This window comes from Myotis davidii, unplaced genomic scaffold, assembly GCF_000327345.1.
Source record: "Myotis davidii unplaced genomic scaffold, ASM32734v1 scaffold376, whole genome shotgun sequence".
NCBI lineage: Eukaryota > Metazoa > Chordata > Mammalia > Chiroptera > Vespertilionidae > Myotis > Myotis davidii.
In genome coordinates, this window is record NW_006288121.1 from 779,110 (window position 1) to 786,644 (window position 7,535).

The window sequence follows — 7,535 nt, forward strand, 5'->3', positions numbered from 1 at the left end:
CTGACAAATTCTGGGATTTATTTACCTTCTATAGCTGTCACTGGAACTGATTGCCAGCTCCAGCTCTGAGGCTGTGGCTGGCTGAAGGAAAATATCTGGGTTTGTTTAGCTTCTATAATTGCAACATTGTTGCATCTGGAGCTCAGAGCTGGGCTGCAGCAGTCAGGGAACCTTGGCTTCCTCTGTCACTGGAGCAAGCAAGCCTCATGTTCGCTTCAGCTGTGTGTCTGCTGGCTGCCATCTTGACTGGCAGTTAATTTGCATATCTCGCTGATTAGCCAATGGGAAAGGTAGCAAATTTACGGTTAATTACCATGTTTGTCTATTATTAGATAGGATAGATTGGTAAGTGTAAATGTCTCCGAGTTCTGTGAGCCACTCCAGAAAAGTACAGGTTTGGTATAGAAGTTTAGGAATTTTGACCTCAATTTGAGTTCTGCTATAGAACTTCAGTAGGTGAACATGATTTTTCCTGATAAACACTCAAAACTACATAGGGTTTCATCCTGCCAATTTTTAAAAACAGTTTTAGGTAGATAAAATTAAGTTTAAACTACATGTTTACAGTTGTTAAAATTTAAATGAGTAAATTTGAAGACCTAATTGACTTTATTAAGTGATTTGAGAATCAGGCACCACCCCACCATCTAGCAACTAGAACAGGGGTGGGCAAATTTTTTGACTCAAGGGCCACAATGGGTTCTTAAACTGGACCAGAGGGCCGGAACAAAAGCATGGATGGAGTGTTTGTGTGAATTAATATAAATTCAAAGTAAACATCATTACATAAAAGGGTACGGTCTTTTTTTTTTTAGTTTTATTCATTACAAACGGGCCAGATCCGGCCCGTGGGCCGTAGTTTGCCCACGGCTGAACTAGAAGGTCACTTGATGAGATGTACAAAAGGGAAGGTTTTGATAGGATGAGGATGAACTAAGAAATAAGAGTTAACTAGTGTGGGACTAAAACATTAAAAGGGCAGATTATTTCAAGTAAGGACGCCTTCCCTTAGAGCCGCAGTTCTCAACCTCTGGGGTTGCCACCCATTTGGGGGTCGAACAACCCTGTCACAGGGGTTGCCTAAGACCATTGGAAAACACATATATAATTACGTATTGTTTTTGGGATTAATCACTATGCTTTAATTATGTTCAATTTGTAACAATGAAATTGGGAGTCACCACAACATGAGGAACTATATTAAAGAGTTGCGGCATTAGGAAGGTTGAGAACCACTGCCTTAGAGGCAAGGAGGGAGTCTTAGGCAGATGGGAGCCCTAAAAAGAAAGATTGACTTGAGGTGAACTCCAAGAAGGAACTTATCTGCTGAGATAGACTGCCCAGATTTTATAAATGATAAGAATCTAGTGGCTCCTCACATGCTCTATATGGGGAAAAATCTCAGACTGAACTCTTGGCTTCCTGTGCATGCTTCATTTGTTTATGCATCTAAGTCAACCACTGCAGGGAAACCCTGATTTTATCTTTGTACCAATGGACAGCCCTGTCCAATCAGAACTGCACAATTTAAATTCAGAACAAGGACCCTATGCTCACAAGAGGCTTGCAGAAGGATTTCACATTCTGTGGGAAATTTTAGCAATACACCTGACATAGGGATTCTGAATTCCTCTGCTTAAAAACAAATCAAAAACAGCAGAAACAGTGGCTCCTTTGGAAACCTGTTCTTTTTTTTTACAGTTTTTTTTTTAATTTCAAGAAAAACAATTTTAAATATGATGTTACATGCAATAACACAAATTATTCAGAAAAAGATCTTACATATAATAATATTACATGCAATAAACATTAATATTTAAAGAAAAAGATTTTAAATATAATAATATTACCCAAACTGCACTAACATAGTATAATATCACAAACATTGTAGGAAATATTAAAAATCTGCAATAAATGTAAATATCTGATATGCAGGATGGTCTTAGGCGACCCCTGTGAAAGAGTCATTTGACCGCCAAAGGGGTCGTGGCCCACAGGTTGAGAACCGCTGTTCTAGAATATTTTTCCCCCATGGCTCTATTTTTGTTCATCAGTTTATGTTGTTCATTATATTCCACAAATGAGTGAGATCATATGATATTTATCTTTCTCTGACTTGCTTATTTCACTTAGCATGATGCGTTTAAAGTCTATTTTGTCATATATGAGTATTGCTACTCCAGCTTTTTTTCTTTTTCTTTTCCATTTGCATGGAAATTTTTTTTCCATTTTTTCACTCTCTTCTTTTTTTCTTCTTCTTTTTTTTTTTTCACTCTCTTCTTGTGTGTGTCTTTTGTTTTGAAGTGGATCTCTTGTAGATAGCATATAGTTGGGTCATGTTTTTGTAACCGTTCAGCTACCCTACACCTTTTAATCCATTTACATTTAGGGTTATTATTGAGAGGTATTTATAGCCATTTAAATTCTGTATGGCTTCTTCTCAGCAATCCCTTTAGCATTTCTTCTAATGCTGGCATGGTGGTGATGAACTTCTTTAGCCTTTTTTGTTTTTGTTTGGGGAGCTCTTAATTGACTGTCTATTTTGAATGATAGCCTTGCTGGATATGGTAATCTTGGTCTCAGATCCTTGCTTTCCATTACCTTGAGTACTTCATACCATTCCCTTCTGGCCTGCAGAGTTTCTGTTGAGAAATCAGGTGTCGGCTTTATGAGAAATCCTTTGTAGGTAACAGTTTTCTTTTCTCTTGCTGCCTTTAAGATTCTCTCTTTGTCTTTATTTTGGGCATTTTAATTATGATATGTCTGGGTATGGGTCTGTTTGGGTTCTTCTTGTTTGGGGTTCTCTGTGCCTCCTGAACTTGTGTGACTTTTTCCTTTACCAGGTTAAGGAAGTTTTCTACCATTGTTTCTTCTAACACCTCCTCTATTCCTTTCTCCCTTTCTGCCTCTTCTGACACACTTACTATTCTATTATTGTTACGTTTCACATTGTCCCACAGCTCCCTTAAGCTGTCCTCCTGTTTTTTAATTGTTTTTTTCTTTTTAGTTCTCTAATTGAGTGATATTTTCAACTCTGTCTTCTAATTCACTGATTCAATTCTCAGATTCCCCTAATCTGCTGTGTATTCCTTCCAATGTGTTCTTAATTTGTGTTATGTCATTCTTTATCTCAGACTGTTCTTTTTTCATAGTTACTATATCTTTTTTCATACTGTTGAGCATTTTTAACATCATTACTCTGAACTCTGTTTCAGAAAAATTTTTATCTCTACTTCATTTATCTCTTCTGGAGAATTCACTAGTTCTTTCATTTGGGTGTTGTTTCTTTGTTTTCTCATTTTGGTTGTTTGTTTGGGTTTGTAACTATGTTTTAGGAATTTAGGTAGATCTTCTATGCCTCTCAGTCTCTAGTGCAAGACAGTGTTAAAGGTTGTTTCTGACTAAGTGGATCAAAGACTCAAAGCCTCCAGAGACAGCCTCTGTCTACAGACTATAGGATTCCAACTTGAATCACCCCCAGGCAATCGCCTTCAGGTGTGGCAGGAGTTTTTTTCAACAGGGTGGGGCTGTTGCTTCTGCCTGGAGGCTAATTGTTAAGTTTAATCTCTTAAGTGGCTTCAGGGCAAAGTATTTTCCAATAGGGTGTGTTATTGTATTTCCCCCAGGCAAGGCAGATGTCTATGTGGGAAAGATGTTCTCCACTGTGTGAGGGAATGACTCAGCTCAGGAAACTTGGGGTGTCTGCCTTCTGAGCTCTATCCCCCGAGTCCCTAGTGCTGGGTTCTGCTCTAACAGCTCCAGTTCACTTCACCTTCCCTCTGCCAGAGCACAAGGTGGGTGGCTCCACAGGGAATTTTATGCGTTGGCCCTTTAAGAGGATGCCCGAACTTTCAGCTGCCACCCCCTGCAGACAGCACCCCACCACTTTTCACAGCCAGATGCTATGTGGGTACCCTCCTCAGTTTGGTGCTCTCTGCTGGGGAGCCCAGCTTTGGGATTAGATCCCAGAGTTCTCAGTAGCACCCCCCGATAGCTGAGACATCTCTCTGGGATTTCAGTTGCCATCTATGGAGGCCCGGCTAGCCCTTTCGCACCTTCACCCCTCCTAGTAGTCTCTCTGTGGTCTCCACCTTCGGTCCTTGGATATCAGGGTTCTCTCCTGTGAGTTTTCCATTGATGATTCTGGAAACCTGTTCTTTTATGTTTTCCTTCCTCATCAGTGTTACAATTTTCTCTTTTTGTGAAATTGTAACTTACATAAAGTACATAAAATTGTGTACAACTTAATAAACAAAGTGACTGTACCCACTTATTGTCCTTGTGGTCTATGCAGTATTACTCCCTGGAAATGGCCAGCTTCTTACAGCTATGGATGCCACCCTCATGCAACGCACTTAAGACCATCTTCTACCTCCAAAGGTTTCTCAGGGTGGGCACAGTGCTGCCGTTGATCCTCTCCCAAAGAACCCACAGGACTCCCCAGTGACGAGAACACTCACTATTGTGGTAAGGAGAAATCTAACGGGATAAAGGCTTTGATCTCCCATCCATCCCTTTATCTCCTGGAGGCTGTGGCATAGAGTACTCAGATCTGAGCTAAGAAGGAGAAACAAAGAGAACCTAAGCAATTCAGCTCTGATAGATTTGACTGAAGGGTGAAATCCTCAGTAGCAGTGGATGTTAATGCCCATGAGTTACAGCTTCCAATGCCCCTGCATTTCTAATGACATCCGTTGGTGATACCCTGCACTCAGAGACAAATGTTGATGCTCTTCCTATGGGAAATACTGCACATGCCTGCTTCTGAAGGGGAGGAACAACATGAGTACTGTATAGGCGCATGAAGGTGAGAATAAAAAGTTCTTTGCTCCAGATTCAAGAATAGAAGACTGTTGTTTGGGTCTAATCCATACAGGTAAGCACACAGCTGAAAATAATCCCAGTTAATCAATGACAGCCTCGCATGAGGGCATATGCCTCTCTGGCGGTCAGTGATGGCTCAATGCTCTGAAAGTCGGTCAATAACACAGTGACCACCCATCTTCCACTTTGGGGGAATTCGATAATCTCAAACTCTCCCAATCCCTAAATTGCACCCAAAACTGTATATAAGGTCACCTTTAGCTTTGTTCATAAAGACTAACTCTTACAACAGTGGATCTTGACATATGATATTAAAACACAAATTCTCAGGCCCCATCTTCGGCCTATCAAATCAGAAATGCTTGAGGTGAGGGCCCAGCACCTGCGTTTCAAAAAGCCTTCCAGGTGATTCTGAGGCATGTTCAAGTTTGGGAACCACTGGCTTATATTCTCAACTCTTCCTTGATTCAGAAGAAATATCTATTCAGATATTGACTGATGACCTCTTCCCTCAACAAAGTGAGACTCACTATTTCTGCGGGAAAGGTCGAGAGAAGGACCAAGCTCAGTGTGGGCAGAAAGCTGGTGGAGGGGAGAGGGTAGGACTCATCTTACAGGGATTGGGAAGAAGTTGGAAAAGGAAAAGAAGGGTTCCTCAGCCTAATGTTGATTGGGAACTCATGTGTTAGGACGAACATTAGCCACCACAATCCAAGCTTGCTGGAACCATGGTAGGAAAGAGGAGCCTGGAAAATTGCAATGTCAGGACTTTGAGGTGATTATCTCCAGGCTAGTGGTGACAGTGAGAGAGACACAAACCCTACCCAACAAATGGTGAGACTAGAAATACCTTGGGAGTGGGTAAACGTCTTATATATTCTTAGCAAGGAGGTATGATGGAATGCAGAATCCAATCATTGCCAGGGGTAAGTCTTTTTCTTTTCTTTTTCAATAGATTTTTCTTAAGAGAGTAGTTTTAAGTTCATAGCAAAATTGAGGAGTAGGTACAGAAATTTTTGATGTTGCCCTGCCCCCGCCACAAGCACAGGCTTCCCTATTGTCAATGTTTGCTACAATCAATGAATTTATATTGATACAACATTATCACTCAAAGTCCATAGTTTATATTGGGGCTCACTCTTGGTATTGTATAGTCTATAGGGGTTTTGAGAATATACTGTATATCATGTATCCCAGCGGTCCTCAAACTACGGCCTGTGGGCCACATGCGGCCCGCCGAAAACGTTTGTTTTTTTTTACTTCAAAATAAGATGTGCAGTGTGCATAGGAATTTGTTCATAGTTTTTTTTTAAACTATAGTCCGGCCCTCCTACGGTCTGAAGGACAGTGAACTGGCCCCCTGTTTAAAAAGTTTGAGGACTCCTGATGTATCCATTTTTTAAAACAGGATCAGTAAACTACATTTATTGAGTATTTACTGGGTACTGGTCATATCAGACACAAAATATCAGGATGAGGGCAGGTAAGAACTTAAAAATTAAATACATAAATTTTACCACAAATGCTAACTAACAGGGAAGTTTGAAATATGTACAAGTTATGCTTTATAATGAATTTTGATGCCTGTCAAAAGTATAAGCTAGCCCTAACCGTTTGCTCAGTGGATAGAGCGTCAGCCTGCGGACTCAAGGGTCCCAGGTTCAATTCCGGTCAAGGGCATGTACCTAGGTTGCAGGCACATCCCCAGTGGGGGGTGTGCAGGAGGCAGCTGATCGATGTTTCTCTCTCATCGATATTTCTAACTCTCTATCCCTCTCCCTTCCTCTCTGTAAAATATCAATAAAATATATTTAAAAAGTATAAGCTAAACAAACAAAACAAAACAAAAAAGGATAAGCTATATATACAATGCAATAAAATTTTTAAAAATTGTGCTTAGCATCATAAATTACCCTAAAATGGGATGATAAAAGGCCTATGCAGCATTCATTCTTATGATATATATGTATATTTCATATTAAAGGTTGCTTGAAAAGTACAAATGCTTTGATCTCATTGCTAAGAAATCTATCCTCAACTACTATATATGCAATTCCTCTAAGAAAATTATAGCATTGCAGTCCATTTTGCCTTTAAAGTCCACCTTATTTTCAGTTTAGCCTATTGTCAAGTTCTCTTCAGAGCAATTTAGAAGTCTTTTTTTCTGATCATCTTCAAGTTTCCTGATTTCATTTTTTAATCAATTTATAGTTTCATGACTTGCTTTAAATCTTTCCTTAAGCTCTACAATTTCAAAGCTTTTTTTTCCAGCTTCTAATTTTTCTGTAGTTTTCACTTCAAGTTCTGCAAGTATTGTTTCATGCTTATAGGCTCCTAATGTTAGCTGACAAGATGTTTTTAATAACTGTTGCTTCATTGCTATTGAGTCTGGAAATATCATTTCATCATAGAACTCTGAAACCATTGCCTTTTTTTCCAGACATCGCATTGGTGTTTGATAGAAACAGCTACAATAAATGATACCAGGTTACAGATCTTTCATTAAGATCCATGAAAAATATTTTAATGACTAGGGGCCCGGTGCATGAAATTCGTGCACTGGGTGGGTGTGTGGGGGGAGTGTCCCTCAGCCCAGCCTGACCCCTCTCACACACTGGGAGCCCTCAGGCATTGAACCCCATCACCCTCCAATCGCAGGATCGGCCCCTTGCCCAGGCCTGACGCCTCTGACAGAGGCGTCCGGCCTGGGC

At 40.3% G+C, this 7,535-nt stretch overlaps 1 pseudogene; it reads right to left on the reverse strand.

Moving 5' to 3' along the window:
* Positions 1 to 6,940: 6,940 nt before the first annotated feature.
* Positions 6,941 to 7,535, reverse strand: part of LOC102773986 — a 43,091-nt pseudogene continuing 42,496 nt past the window's right edge.